The following is a 17,466-nucleotide window of genomic DNA, read 5'->3' on the forward strand; positions in this document are numbered from 1 at the left end:
GTCTGATATCTTACCATTTGACAGAGAGTTAGGTCAATTATAAAGTCAATGGAAAAGAATACATGCAAAAGTATCCAAATTTGTTGGTGCATATGCTCATGTGGAGGCTCGTCAGAAAAGTGGTGAGTCCGATGACGACATCATGAAAACTGCTTTGCAATCAACAAAAAGGATAACAGAACAGACTTCAATAAGCTTCATTGTTGGGAAATTCTAAGGCATAATGTTGTCTGGAAGCCTATGGGAGATCTCGTTAAAGCTTGCAAAAAGAAGACAGCTAATCAAGAAAATGGCTCAAAGAGGTGGAGGATCAACGAAGCTGACAACTATCCCACTTCGAGTGAGTCAAATACGCCAAGCAGTAGAGATCCAACTACTCAAAACGACGGATTCACCAAAAATAAAGGCAAGGGAAATGTTTTTAACATGCCTACAGAAGCCTTTCAACAGTGGATGGATCAAGTCCAAAAATTAAAGTTGGAGAAAAACAACGAACTTCAAGTTGAGTTTCAAAGATTAATCATGAAAAGGAAAGCAACAGTGAGATGGTCTGGTTAGAAAGGGAGAAAATTGTAATTAAAAACAGGAAGATTAACTTGGAGTTATTCAACGTGTTTTCAGCAAGGAACGATTTAAATGAGGAAAAACAACAACTTAAGAGAGATCTAATTAAGGTTTAATTTTCAATGTAATTTTCTGATTTTCCTTTAGTAAGATTAATGTTATTTAATGTATTTCCTACTTTCCATTGTAATGTTATTTTAGTTCGTTAATTAGTCTTAGACTCAGTTGTTGTATGAAATTATCATATTAATGAATCTAAATGTTTTTAATGTTAATATATGTATCCAATGATTCAAATCATGATATTATTAATGAGCCATGTCTTGATTTGACGATTCACTCTATATATCAGTCCATTATTACTGCAATAATGAAGACATTGATTTGACAATTCACTATATATATTAGTCCATTATTAGTGCAATAATAAATAAAGATATTGAAATCATGTCATGACTTGACAATGTACTACATATATCAGTCCACTACTACTGCAATAATAAAGACCTTGATTTGACAACTCACTTCATATGTCAGCCCATTAGTATTGCAATAATAAAGACATTGAAACCATGTAATGATTTGATAATGCACTACATATATCAGTGCATTATAACTGCTATAATAAAAACACTGAAACCATGTGATGACTTGACAATTCACTCCAATATCAGTGTAATATTGATGATAATTCACCTTCTCTCTCTATATACCTTACAATGCTAACTACTCAACCATTCACACAAAACCATTCAAGCCTACAAACCTCATTCTTCCCCTACAAAAATATTGAAACCAGCCATATCATCGAATCAAGTTACAATAACAATATTTCTTCTTCTAGTTCTTCGAATTCTGATGATCCAAATTCTTTCACACAAATTCAAATAACTCGTAACAATGAGTACAGACATCGTTCGAAAAGGCGCAAACAGACAATTCATTTGATGGATCAAATGATGGAAAGGTTTGTGATGGCCAATCCAGCTAAATTGTATGAATCACTAGTGAAAAAACCCCACCTGATGCGGTCAAAAATGGCCTTTTGAATGCAGTTTTGGTCCGCATAAGGTGGGCTCGCAGCAGGTGTAACAGATTCTGATGTCGTCCAAAACCGCATCAAAAAAAGCACAATCTGATGCGGTTTTTGGGGAAAACCGCATCAGCTTAGGTGATTAACTGATGCGTTTTTCCTTAAGAACCGCATCAGATTGTAGTGGTTAAGTCCTTAAAAAAAAGTGGCAAACCTGCAACTGCAGGTCTGCAACGCAACTCATACCAAAACTCCAATTGATTCTTTCCTTTCCTAACTTCTACTATCTGGCTCTTATATAATCTCTAATACATAATATATATTAATATTTTATACTATATATTATTAATTAATAATTAACAATATATACTTCAAAACAAACAAAGATCGTTCATGATGATTTCATTCAAAACAATAGCAAAAAACCATATACATACATATATACAACAACAATACATATATATAATTCAAAAAATAATACATACACAATTCTAATTGAACAATGAAAAAACGAATTAAAAACATAACTAAAAGTAACGAAAATTACAGAAATTAGAGAATCACAAGTAAAAATAACGAAAACGAAAAAGAGAAATAAAGCGAAAATTTATATATATATATATATATATATATATATATATAAATACAGACTCAGATCCAAAAACAAAAAAGAGAAATAAAGCGAAAATTAAGAACCAAAAAACGAAAAAGAGAAGAATTAATACCTAAAAAACTAAATCAGATCCAAAAAAAATAACGAAAAAATGAAGAGCAAAAATACAAAAAACAAAATCAGATAAAAAAAGAAAAAATAAGAGCAGAAACCTAAGGAAATCGAAACGAAAATGGTAGCCCAATTCGTTCTTCGATTCTTCGTCAATTGATTTCGTTCTTCGTTTCTTCGTCAATTGATTTCGTTCTTCGTTTCTTCGTCAATTGATTTCGTTCTTTGTTTCTTCATTTCTTCATCCCCATTTTCGCTCGTCGTTCTTCATTTCTTCATTCATATCTTCGTTTCGTGGAGTAGAGAGGAGAGAGAGGGGTAAGGTGATGATGGCGTGGTGCAAAGGAGGAGTAGAGAGGAGAGATAGAGGGGAGAGGAGGGAGATTAGGGTTTGATAGGAGAGAGAGGGGGTCTAGAGGAGGAGTCTAGAGAGTGGGTCTGGTTAGGAGGAGTGAGGAGGAATTTAGTATTAGGAGTGTTGGGCCAATTTTCGTGCGTGGGCCAAATTTTGACAAATTTCCCGTATAAAAAATACAATAATCTGATGCGGTCCATTGAACCGCATCAGATTTAAAAAAAAACCGCATCAGATTTTTAATCTGATGCGGTTTTTTGAGGACAGCATCAGAATTTTTTTGCCAAATTTCCCTCCCATTTTTTGTTTGATTTTCGGATGCAGTTTTACAAAAACCGCATCTGATACTAAGTGACATATAAGGTTTTTTCCACTAGTGTAATGGTAACTCAAGTTCCAAGAGCACCCATAACTATAGTCAGTGGCGGAGCCAGGATTTCAAAATCGAGGGGTCACAAAAAAATACAAAGGATATTCAATATTGAAAAGTTTACAACACAAACACATATTGTCTAATATTCATTGTCATACATTCCAAACTAAGAAAAAATTACATAAAAAAATAAAAAAAAATTACAAGTGCATTTGACGGGTCTTCATTTTTTGGAAACGATCAATAATATCATCGTCATAAAGAAACTAAATCATCATAGAAAATTATACCGTAAATTAATTAACAGTAACACTACCTAATTTATACAAATTTACATCTCACAATTTCAACATTCACAAAAAAAAAAATAAACAACAAACTAACTAAATGCATCAATCACTTATCACACCTTACAAATTCAAAAATTCACACATATATGCAAATATTACAATTAATATCAACCAAATAAGATTTCAAATATAAAATTTAGGAATTAGAAAATAAATAATGTAAAAGAATTAAAATTTGAATTCTGTAAATAATTTTACAATAAATCAATAATACCTGACGCGGTGACTGCCTGACCGGTGACGAGCAGGCTGCGGGGCGAGGCACGGGCTGGTCGGAGGTCGGAGGAGGATGCGGTGCCGGTGTGGTGAATATTGACTGTGGCAGTAGGCAATGTGGCAGTGGGCAGAAAATGAGAGTGTGAGGTAAAAAAAAAAATAAGCGTGAGAATTGGAAAGGAAGGAGAGAGAAATTGATAGTTTTTAAAATTAAATGATTGTTAATAATTTTAATTTAATTTAAAATTTGATAAGAATTGGGAGTTAGGAAATTGGGGACCACTATCATTCATTATAAATATATGTAAGTGGCCAAGTGGGCCAAAAAGAAACATCAGAAAAATTAATGTACCCGTTTGAGTTTTGACTACTGTTGTACACAGTAGTGCAGTACACTGCACGCCTGACGACGCCCTGCAGTTTTTTTTTTTTTTTTACGAAAACTGTTTAATTTTTTTTTTGATTTGCGGGGTCACATGACCCCACGTGACCCATGCTAGCTCCGCCACTGACTATAGTGCAAAGGGATCGTGATGAGGGGCAAAACCGTATATGGAATGACTACTTTGCTGAGAATCCCGTTTATCCCCCACAAATGTTTCGGCAGATATTTCGCATGCAAAAACTCCGCATAGTAGAAGTCTTGACTTCGCGAAATTCATTCTTCCAACAAAGGCGAGATGCCGCAGGTAAACTTGGTGCATCATCATTATTAAAATGCACTGCCACTATGAGATTGTTAGCATGCTGGGGAATGGCGGATTTCGTGTAGGATTATCTAAAAATTAGTGCATCTCTTGCTAGAGATTCGCTACGACATTTTGTAGAAGGGGTGGTCGCCCACTTCAGGGACGAATTCTTAAGAAAGCCCAATGAAACAGATCTAAGAAGATTGTTGTACGCAGTTGAAGAACAAGGATTCCCAGGAATGAGGGTTCCATCGACTGCATGCACCAGAGATGGAAAAATTGTCCACTTAAATTTAAAGGACTTTATTCGGGAAGACTAGGTAAGCCACCATTGGTTTTAGAAGCCGTTGCTTCTTATGATCTATGGATCTTGCATGCTTTCTTTGGAACGCTAGGTAGGTGTAATGATATTAATATTCAGGATAGATCTCCATTATTTAATGATGTTTTTTAGGGTCATGCACCCGTAGTTTATGTTGTTAACGGACACCAATACGATATTGGATATTACCTAGCAGATTGTATATATCCTCAATCTGCTGCATTTATTCCAGCAATCAGTCTTCCGCAAAATGAAAAAGAAAGTCCATTTCCCCAAAACTAAGAGAGCAAAGGAAAGATGTGGAACGTGCATTTGGAGTATTGCAAGCTCGTTTTGCTATAATTCGACAACCATCTCTAGCGCGTGAATCGTGATAGAGAAATGTTAGGGAAAATAATAATCGCCTACATTATTATCCACAATATGGTAGTTGAAGATGAACGAGATTCATATTCCCTTTATTTTGATCATAATGATTATGACCAACCTCCACACCTTAGTACTTCAACGCAAAGGAATGTAGGGACCTCTGATGAGCCTTTCGCATATGACACTAGTGAGAATCGCATAGCAAGTTGTGCATAAACGTCTCAAATCCGACCTCGTAGAAAATATTTGGCTTAAATTCAGGCAACATAGGAGTTAATTCAGCTGCTACATTTTTTTGTTATATGTAATGTAATGTTATATGTATGTGTAATTTCTATTGTTTAATGCAATATTATATTATTATTATATTTTCTGATTATATATTTGAATCGATAATATTAAGTTAATTACGTATCTAATTATGTACAATATTAACGAGATTATCTTTTACTAATAGTTTTTAATCACAAACATAAAAAATAAAAAAATGGGATGGAAAGGAGATTGAGGAGAGAGAATATATAGTGGGGTATGGTAAAAAGTAGGAAAGAGAATGTCAAGATCTAATATTATAGATCATCCATTTGAGGTGAAGACATCATAAAAATCAATTGTGGATCATGAATGAGGTGGAAGCGTGAGAAATTAATAACATAATTGATGAACCCAAATTTGAAATGATCCATAGGCCATGCTCTAACCCTCCACCCCATCGCACCCCAAAAAATATTTTCACTCTTCACCTTTTCGATTTTGTCCTCACACTATCCACTACAATGTTAGCATTAATTTCTTGACTCACCTGAGTTTAAGGTTCATGAGAAGTAGAGATGGCCAACAATGCGGGCCAATTCAGCCCATCCAGCCCAGCCCACCTCATGGGCCGTGTGGGCTGGACCGGCTTCAGCCCATCTCGAACCGTGAAATTGGTGGATGGGTCGTGGGCCAAATTTCTTGGGCCCAACCCACTAAAGCCCGCTACTAAAACCGCCCTGTTCGGACCACGAAATCGGTCCAGCCCGGACCATGAACCGGACCAGCACAGTCCAAGTAAATATTGAACCAAATTGTGTATATTTTAATCAAATTGCACATATTATAATTTAATCAAATTTTAAAATAATGAAGTATTCATTAATATTGATAATTGTATATATTTCAATTCATTTATGTAACAATTGTGAATAATTTCAATGATTAAATAATTTTTTTCAAAAAAATCTCATGTCGACCCGCCAGCCCATCCAGCCCACTAGACCCACGAACTGTGAAAACCGGTAACAGAATGGTGTGGGCCAAGATTTTTCAGCCCGCGAACCAGCCCACCCAACCCATGAATTTCATGGTCTGGTCATGGGCCGTGAAATCTCAGCCTAGCCCGCTACGGCCCACGGTCCGGCCCGCCCAACCCGCACTAGTGGCCATCACTAATGAGAAGTTTATAAAAACAGCCACATAATCCTCCTCATTGCCTCTGTAACATAACCAACATTCGAAGTTGCCGGATGATCTCTCTTCTCCTCTTCTTTAACTTCGTCTTTAAAATCCATTTTACCGGCACCGGTAGAGGAGATAAAATTTGAATCATCTTCTTCTTAACTACCACAGGCGGCTCCACGTTCGGCTCGACTTTTGGTGGTTCCGAGTTTCTCTATGAGATCCGCCATTTTCAACTTCTCACGCTACGATTACGATTCTCTGCCATAGTTTTACCGTAGCTCGAACAAAGTGTCTGGTGCTTGCAATTGTTGCCAGTAACATAAAAAATCTAGGGTGAGAAACTCGTCGCTCTCGAGGTTCATAAGTTCATTCTTTGTTGCCAGAGAAGGTGATAGAAGGAGAGAGAACAAAAGGAAAGATGTATCGGGTTCGGGATTTCACACGTGTAATTTTTTACACCATCACTTGTGGTGCAACAGTTACACTCAATAGTTTTTGGAAAACAAAATATAGATGTTTCGTTGGAAATAAAAATAAGTATTTTAATGGTTGAACTTTTATTTAGGGTACGAAGATAATTTATCAAACAAATATGAGTGATGGCGTGTAAACTTGAATTGTTCATTACTATTCCTTTCTATCCCCTTTTCTTTTCATCTGCTTCCTCAACTCCCTTACCATTCACTATTCCATCATTATAATAAGTTTTATACAACCTTCGTTCTTTTTTATAATTATACTCTTCATATATCTCTATATATATATAGTGAGAATTGTGAGAACCACTTAAAATGAGCAAAAAAAAGTAACAAATGACCATAAACATAAAATGAGTAGAAAATATTAAATTATCAAAAAAGTAAAATAAACAAAAATGTAAAAGAAGAAAAACGTAAAATGAGCATAAAAAAGTTCAACGAGAAAAAAAGTAAAATGAGCAAAAACGTTGATAAATGAGCATAAAATTGTTAAATGAGCAAAACCATAAAATAAGTGAAACAAAAAATAAGCAAAAATATTTTGAAATGATCAAAATCTTCGTAAAATGAGGAAAAATGTGTGGCTCTCACGGTTCTCACCATAAGGGTGGTTTATATATATATATATATATATATATATATATATATATATTATAATATATATATATATATATATATATATATATTAATATATATATATATATTAATAGGGGCAAGATCACATGAGAATGCTCCTTACATGAGAAATGAGAATAAATCTCAACCACAGAATTGAATTAGAGTTACAATACTTGTTCATTAGAGTTATACCCACCTAAAAAATTTAGAGCCAAAAAAAAAAAAAAATTCAAATTATGAATTTTTTTTCTAATTTTTTTTTTGGAGTTATATCACTTTTCATTAGAGTTACATCACTTATTCATAAGAGTTATAGCGCGTCAATATCATTTTAATTTCTCATGTAAGTATGCATTCTCATATGAACTCACTTCTCTCTCTCTCTCTCTCTCTCTCTCTCTCTCTCTCTTATATATATATATATATATAATATATTATATATATATATATATATATATATATATATATATATATATATATATATATATATATATATATATACTTTTACTTTTTTTTTAATAAGGAAGAAAAAACTAGGGAGGATCCCATGAAGTGGGCCACCCTAAAACATCCTTACGGATGATTACAGCGAGAGATAAATGAGGAACATCAAACCAGTAGGTAGTGGTAGCCGCGGAATGACCCCGATGCGCCATCCAATCAGCAGCCGCATTTGCTTCCCTAAACACATGACAGAATTGCACCTCCACAAAATGGCTCACCTCTTGATCTATGTCCATAACAATGGAATGAATCGTCCACGGAATCTTCCAAACTCGCTTGACAGCATTAATAACTGCCAAATTATCACCATCTACTATAATCTTATCAATACCAAGAGATTTAGCCCCCCTAATGCCTTCCCGAAGGCCCCTAGCTTCTGCCTCTAAGATGGAGGCCGAGCAATCCAGCGCCCCAGCACCACAGAGCTTAACAACACCTCGAGAATCACGAATGACGAAACCAAACGCCGCTTCACCCGAAGCCAACTTAGAACCATCAAAATTGACCTTAAAGACCTCTTCCAAAGGGGGGGACCAACTAACCTGAGACCGGACCAACACCTTAGCCCTCCTGCGGGCTGCAGGCGCAACCATAGAATCCACTCCAGCCACCACATCCCCTGACATATTAAGATTATTCACATAAGCTTTAACCATACAACTCACCTTTACGGGAGAACACGACTCCTGACGGAAGATGACCCCATTACGAGCATACCACACAAACCACCACCCTATAGTCATATATTCCATTTGCAACTTTGAAAACACCGATTTAAGATTTAATAAATAATTATTAAAAGACATGCCATTTTCAATTTCAGGCAAAATAGGCCATTTCAAACACTGATGGAGATCCATAAACACATCCTTTGTAAATGGGCACTTAGAAAAAATATGATCTATGTCCTCCGAGTGATGATTACAAAAGACACATTCCAAAGGAAGAAAAACATGACTTAATTCTAATCCTTTTTTAGTAGGAAGCCCATTATGACACACTTTCCAAATAAAGAATCGAATTTTTGGTGGGATAGACAACTTCCAGATCCAACAAAAAGGGGATGGAACAATAAGATGAGGGCTAATCCCTTGAAGCAGCTCCACCCCTGACTTGACCGAATAATGGCCATCAGGAGTAAGCCCCCACACCCTTTTTGTTATGACACACATTACTCGGTAAATAATAGGACGCAATTAAATTGGAAATTTCAGTTGACACATACTGCCTAAGAAGCGAAACATTCCATTGCCCATCCTGATTAATAAAGAAGCTAACTTTTAAATTCTCCGAACCCCTAGGGATATTGCATTGATCTACCAGAGCGGATTTAAAAATCCAATTATCAAACCAAAAAGAAATGTTGTCACCATTACGCACAATCCATCTTAAACCCTTCTTAAAATCACTACGAAGTCTCATTAATCGTCTCCATTGCCAGGAAACATTGGCTTGAACTTTATAGTTAAACAGATCATTATTCTTAAGATACTTCCTTTTAACTAATTGGACCAACAATTTATTCAGATACTCCAGAATTTTCCAGAGAAGTTTAAATTGAAGACCATTATTAGTAATCTTGGCTTTGCGAAGACCTAAACCACCAAATTTTTTTGGACTACAAATCTTATCCCACCCTATCAGATTAGGAGACTTAGCATCACTAGCTTTATTCCAGAAAAAATTTCGATAACATTTATCAAGCGAGGAAAGAATAGATGGGGGGAGTAAGAAACTCTGCATTTGATAATTAGATTTTGTAGCTAAGTTAGACTGAATTAAAATGGTCCGCCCTGCCTGAGAAAGAGAATTAGCTTTCCACTTAGTTAACTGGGACGAAACCTTCTCTTGCAAATCAGCAAAAGTAGCATTCGTGACTTTAGAGTCAATAATTGGGCATCCCAGATACTTGCCCAGCGAAAAAGATTTATCCATTTGTACAATCGCTGCAAAATTAACAGACACACTATTAGACACATTTTGCGTACATTGAAACGCAGATTTGTGAAAGTTGATTAATTGCCCAGACATTATACAATATTTGTCTAAAATGGACTTTATATTATAGCAACTTTCCTCCGAAGCTTTAGCAAATATCATCGTATCATCAGCAAAAGTCAAAAAAAGGAATTCTAACTCCCGAATGGCCTAAAGTGACCCCCAAAGATCTTGAGCCATACAAACTAGCATATTGAAGCTGCTGAGCCAACAATTCCGCACATAAAATGAAAATATAGGGTGATAAAGGATCACCTTTCTGAATTCCTCGTTGAGGAAGAAAAACTTCACCCGGAATCCCGTTAACAAGGACCGAAAAAGAAACCATAGTGATGCACTGGCGCAACCATTCTATCCATTGGGCACAAAACCCCAATTTTTCTAGAGTGGTGAAAATATAATTCCACTCTAATCTATCATAAGCCTTCTCCATATCTAGTTTAATAGCTAACCAGCCTGAACTCCCTTTCTTATTTCTAAACGAATGAAAAACTTCATGCGCTAGGAGGACATTATCTTGAATCAATCTTTCAGGCACAAAAGCTCCTTGAAGGGGGTGAATAATTTTACCCAATACAACCTTTAATCTATTAGCTAGAATCTTTGCAATAATCTTATAAATAGTCGAACACAAACTAATAGGTCTAAAATGGTTAGGGTTGGAAGGATTTTCAATTTTTGGAATCAAAGTAATGAAAGTATGGTTGATTTCCTTAAGCATTTTTCCTGAGTGAAAAAAAGCTTTAATTGCTCTGAAAACCGAGTTCCCGACTAGGGACCAATATTTCTGAAAAAAGAAAGGCGGGTACCCATCAGGTCCAGGAGCTTTATCAGGAGCTAACTCAAATGTAGCTTCTTTAACTTCCTCGTATGAAACATCTCTACATAAAAAACCATTATCCTCTTCAAAAATTATTTCGGTTAAAAGCTCAAAATCTATATTAGCATCATACGTACAGCGTTCATTTGACGTGAATCGTTGTTTAAAAGCTTCCGTAAAACACTCTTCAATTCTCGCTGGATGAGTAACCAATAAACCTTGAGGGTCTCGAATGGAGTTAAGAATATTTTTATTTCTTCTAATAGTGGCACAAGAGTGATAATATTTGGTATTCGCATCACTTAGTTTAAGATGATTAGACTTAGCATTAACTTTCCAATGAATATCTTGAAAATGAAGTAATCGCGCTTGTTTTAATAAAAATTTATTCTGAATTAAAATAAGATGGGGACAGTCCTGGTTTAGAACTAACTCATTTTGAATTCGATTTAATCTGGCTTCCACATTCCTTAATTGTCGAAAAATATTACCAAATCTAGTGGTAGACCAATTTTTTGCCCTTTCCTTAAGAAGTCTACACTTCTTGGTAAGACAATACATAAACGAACCTTGAAATTGAGTACACCAAGTTTTTTTAACTAGACAATTAAAATCCTTACGAGTAGACCATAATTTATTAAATCTAAACGGGGGAGCTTTTCTATAATGGGTAACTTTGAAAGAAAGCGAAACTTGACAATGATCAGAGGAAGAAAAAATATCATTAAATAATTTCGCATCTGGAAATAGAGATAACCAGTCCAGACTAGCTACCCCTTTATCTATTCGCTCCAGAATATTATTGGGCCCACTCACTTTTTTCCGCCATGTAAACTTACTTCCTTCAAAAGGTAATTCTGTACATTCTATAGAGTTGAATAAAAGATTCATAATCGATAAACGAGAAAATTGAAACAGTGCTCCCCCTACTTTATCATTTTGCGAGCTGAGTTCATGAAAATCACCCAAAATGATGAACGGATCATTTAACGTTTTAATGTAATCAATTAAGTCAGACCAAAACTCTTGCTTAAGCGCATAATTTGGAGGAGCATAAATGAAGATAGCTATAAACGAACATGCCATAGACGAGATATTAATATTACAAGCTATAAATCTATCATTCTTATGAACTATAGAAAGAGTGAACGGGTTACTGGCATTATCTTTCCAAAATAGCCAAATACCCCCCGCCAAACCCACTGATGGAATAAAATCGAAATGCTGATATCCACACCTTCTAACACAAACCTCCCCCGGGGGTACCTGAACCTTAGTTTCACAAAGCATCATCACTTGAACTTTGTTATTTGCACTAAAATCCTTAACTTCCTCCATAGCAAGATGTCTTCTACACCCCCTTATATTCCAAAAACTAATATTCATATATAAACAACATCCACCTCTCCCAAACCAAAACCTAGAGTAACTAGCTGAGGAATAATACTACAAAACCTATCAATCACCATGCTCTTACACCAGCAACCAGAAGACAATTTATGATAATAAAAACACAACAGACTAATATAATGAATAAAAGGTACTTCTCTAAATACAACACCTGTACCCAGAAACTTACAACCATAATAAGATGAAAAACAAGAAAGCCCATACACAGCAGCAGTAAATATTAGACTAGATATAAACCCAAAGCAAATAATTATAAGAACCACAAACTGAACTTGGAAAGAGCAAGGTATATAGTTAACAACAATAAATCGTCCATACGCATTGCACAATAAAATTACAACAAACATTAACCAAGACAACTTTCTTACAACAAAGGACACTTTATAATGGATGTCATCACACCACTCAGAACTGGGGGAAGATACAAAATATGAGAAACTGACCCTCCATCTCCACAATTTCTTAGCAAGATTAAGAGAGAAAGTTTCCCATAGCATTACAAAAGCAAACCTATTTACAAACCTCAAAAAGTTGAGCAAATCTAATGCCCTTTGATCACACATTCCCCTACTAAACCAACTAATCCATAAACACCACATTTCTACTCCCTGACATCCCAAAAAATAATCACTAACTACCATAAAACATTCAAACTTTAGACCTCTTCAGACCTGAAGAGGCAGAATCATCCTCACTGTTACCCTTCCTTCTCTTAGCAGCGCTAGAGAGAGAGGTGGGTTCCATAGGAGAGTCCTGCTCAACACCCAAAGCACTAATATGCTTAACAATTAAACTGGCTGAGTCAATAGAATGAAAAGAAGTTTCATGATGAACAGGGAAAGCTTCACATATCTTATCATCATCATGTAATATCATAGTATCATTGTCCACATCAGAATCAAAAAGAGAGTAACCCCCATATTGATGCTCAGCCAGCTGAACCAAAGGACCAAACTGATTACCTTAATAAAACTCACCTGGATAGACCACTTGCAGTGGAATAGGGGACAGCTCAATATCAGTGCCATTGGGTGGAGCAAGACCACAACCTACACCCTCACCATCATCTTGAGAGGAGGCATCAATTAAAGCTGCTTGAAAAGCATGAGAGGAAGGTAACATTGGAGGGACAGCCACATTATCAGTATCATCATCAGAGTCACTTACCAACCCATATTGGGGAGCAGAAGCATACACAAGGGCTTTCCCTTTTCCTTTACCAATGAAGGGGGGGCTTTAACAGAAATATTCTCTTTAAAAACAATTCCAACCTCTTTTTTCTTAACAAACTTCTGAGCAGTAGAGTTATAGCCACCATTTTTAGAATGAGCAACAGGTCTTGCATGCCTATACACTGACTTAGGCTTAGCTTGCACCACATTGGCTTCCACAGCCCTGGTAGCAAGATGATCTTGCCTACTAGCCAGAGAAAGGACCTCAACCAAGTTCTTTTGTTTAGGATTTTTCAACAGGGACACTGTAACAGCTTTCTTAGGGGCATGAAGTAAAGAACAAACATCAATGGTGTGATCTTCAAGACCACAAAATGAACAACCGGCACTAAAATCCTCGTACCAAATCACATAACCACACTTTTGACCACCAACACGAGTTAACTCAGCAAACTCAAGCAGAGGTTCAGTAATGTCAACTCGAATACAAGCTCTAGCAAACCTTATCTTATTTCTTAACAAAGAGTTTGAATCCAACTTAATCAACACACCAACATGATTAGAAGCAAACAAATTAGCTAATGACTCATAATTCAATAATTCAGTAGGAAACCTAGGAATACGGACCCAAAGGTCAACCCATTTAATCTCTTCTAAGAAAGGATCAAAGTTTGGTCTCCAAGCTTGGAGCACAAACAAATCACCTTGGACATGCCAAGGTCTCTCGGACCAAACAAGAGCCAAATCATTAGGGTTGGCAAACTTAAGTAATATCTAGTGATTTCCCATTTCTAAAAAGTCAATATCACCCATAACAAAATTCCACTCAAACTTAGAACGAGAAATAATAGTACGCACATCCAAAGGCTCACCCAACATCTTACCTATGAGGCATGATTTTGTAAGTTCCTTAATATCCTCTTGAACCTGAACTAGCTCATCCACAACAACAGCCTCAGGATAAGCAGCATCACAGGGGGGGTCAGGAGCATCAGCAACAAACAAACCAGGATTAGCAGTATTAAGGACAGAGGAAGGAACTTCAGGGCCTCTAGAAGACATTTGAGACTGAGTCTCATTCGTCTTAGAAGCCCCCGAATCAAGAACTGCCTCCTTAAAGTTCAAAGACATTACAAAATAAAAAATTTTGAGAGAAGATATTGCGAGAATTCTAAATAGACTCTTAAAGAACCAGACAGAACAAGGAAGAAATAAGAGAGATGTGATAAAGTTAGTTACCTTCACAGAGTTTAAATAGTAGTAAATTCCGGAATTTCCACAATCAAACATCCTCACATTAAACTTACTGCAGTAACTTACCATCGCCATAAATGCTAGGTTGCCACTCTGGATGGATATTCTGAGCACTTGATGAACAGCACGCCAAAAAATCAAGGAAATAAATAGAAAACCACCAATTGAAATGAATGACAACACCAATCAAACCACCCTAAACTCACAAATCACTCCACTCCTCTGCCACTTAATTAATGCTCTGAAAAACCGCTCCCAATAGAAAGCCCCAATTCTCACAAAAAACCCTAGATTACTCCAAATCAGCCGAGCAAAAGAAGAGCCAGCCTGTTTATCATCATGACAAGCTACAAACCATAGCCTTAATTGAGAACTAACCCTATGAAAATAGGGTAGATATGAATTAACACACTTAATTACCCTAACTTTAGTAGCCTTAATCAACCCCAGAATAGAGATTATACAACACGCCTCCCTCGAAGGACAATTGATTCGACAAGAGAAGGATTTCCTTTTGTAAATCACACTGAACATGCAGAGACACCCATTAAAGGACACACTTTGCAGAACTTTTGGCTGAGAAATTAGGGCTTCTTGAGACTTTTTTAGGGGCTTTCTTTTTTTTCGCCTCTCTCGCTTTCGCCTTTTCTTTCTCCCTTTAACTTTCTCTCTCTTCATCTTTAATGGTGTCCCCTTTTTTGGTCTTAGCCATCTTTATATACTTTTACTTTAATTCTTCATCTTTGACAATGTTTTTATTATTATTTCATTTTAATATCCCATTTTACTCATTTTTTTTTTCATTAAAAAACTATGTCTATCTACTTTTTCTTACTAAATCTACACAACAATACCTCTCACATCCACTAATCCTTACTTTACCTCACACAATCCTACCTCTCTCTTCTTTGTTTTAATACATGTCTACAACAACTATGAAAAAAAACAAAGAAAGTACCAAATAAAGTATGTTGGAATTACTTTTCCATACATGATTATATGAATATACCTAACAAATTGGATTCGACGTAGTTTATAGAGGTTTTTGAGGTGTTTTGCAATTGGATATTAGATGTTGGTGGTTGGCTATTTTTTATTGATGATTTATTTGGTGTTTCATTAGCTTTTTATATTGGTTATTTGATTATCGATTTTTTAGGTATGTGTTTAGTAAAATCAACTACTTAGTGTTGATCGTTTTGTATAAAAGGGATGCACAAACAAAAACCCAACAAGCAACATACAAAGTTGTTAAAACAAAATTTGAATTTTGGCTAAAGAATCGACTTTTCTAGTTAATGAAAAATTCATACTTTACTTGTACCATCATTTATGATTTAAATCTTAGAAAAAGTGTAGTCATGTGAGATCTTGTTAGATTTTTCTCAACATGGACTTTTCAAATACTTCCTCCGTTCCAAAATAAGTGAAACACTTCTCTCATTTATGTGAGAGCTTTTTGAGACAAGTGTTTCACTTATTTTGGAACAGAGGAAGTATCAAATATCAATTGTTTGTGATTTTTAGTTGTTCGTAATTAAATAATTAATGGTCGAAACTCTATATTGGTAGGTCTAAATTAGGAATGAATCAGAGTTAATACTTTTTTTTATCCTTTTGACTACATGTAAAAGTCATCCAAAAACCATTTACCAAACACTCCTTTATCGCCTCGACCCTCCATCAACTCCCCATTCCGGGGGGTGTGGATGTACGATGTACCTGTACAAAAGTATAGTCCCTATTAGGTACTACTTTCGATCCGTTTCAAAATTATTGCAACAATTGCTTTTTTTAGTAGTTCTTTAATAAATGCAACAAATCTATACATGGAAAAAAGATATAGCTAGACGTGAACCACTTACATCAAACAACCATTTTTCACCAATACCCCCACATTCCTACTTCCAACTCTCACTTAATTCTCCATGCTTAACACAAATGTTGTAATGATTTTGGAGAGGATGAAGTACTTCGTAAGCTAGTAGGGTGAAGGGTTGACCTCCAGAAATCCATATTGTGCTGTTTTATGACATCAATTAGGGCTGGACTATTCATCATATTCACACCAGAGATATGACCGGTGGAAATGCTACAAAGAGTGAACATGCACGGCCCAATGATGGTATTTGGCTTCAATTCTGTACTTTTATAACTTGACCAAATGTCCGCTTTGATCCTCTTCCAAAGAAAGAAGTCCAGTAAGTAAAGCTTAATCCACTTGTCAAAATAAATAAAATAAAGCTTCATACCATACTCTCGCTTTTTCCACTTGCTATATTTTTTATTTTGGAAATATAAACTATTAATTTTTACTAATTATTTTGATTTTTTTTAGAGCAAAAACATGGCCGTGTGTAATCTTGTCAAATTTGTCTAGATGTGTAGATTCATAATATCAAAATTTTATAATTTTTACTTAAAAGCAATAAGAGATACTAAGAGTTAGAAAATGTCATGAAAACCATGCAAATTAAAAAAAAAAAAAAACAAAAAAAAGTAGAGGTAGAAATAGCAACAATTATCATATACTCGGGTGTATCATGAGCATAGTACACCCAATGCAATTTTTTTTTTCAATGCTCCTTTGAAATTATCCAAATGAGCAAATGTACTAAAAAGGAAGAGTTTAAAATGAGCAAAAATTAGTTTTGGTACATGATACACTCAGGTGTATGATGAATAAACTCGTAGTAATAGAAATTTACTAGCTTTATTTGAACACATGTGATGCACACGATTCCCAAAAAGTAGTAATTTAACTTAATTATTAAAT

The sequence above is a fragment of the Beta vulgaris genome, chromosome 5 (assembly GCF_026745355.1).
Source record: "Beta vulgaris subsp. vulgaris cultivar EL10 chromosome 5, EL10.2, whole genome shotgun sequence".
Lineage (NCBI taxonomy): Eukaryota > Viridiplantae > Streptophyta > Magnoliopsida > Caryophyllales > Amaranthaceae > Beta > Beta vulgaris.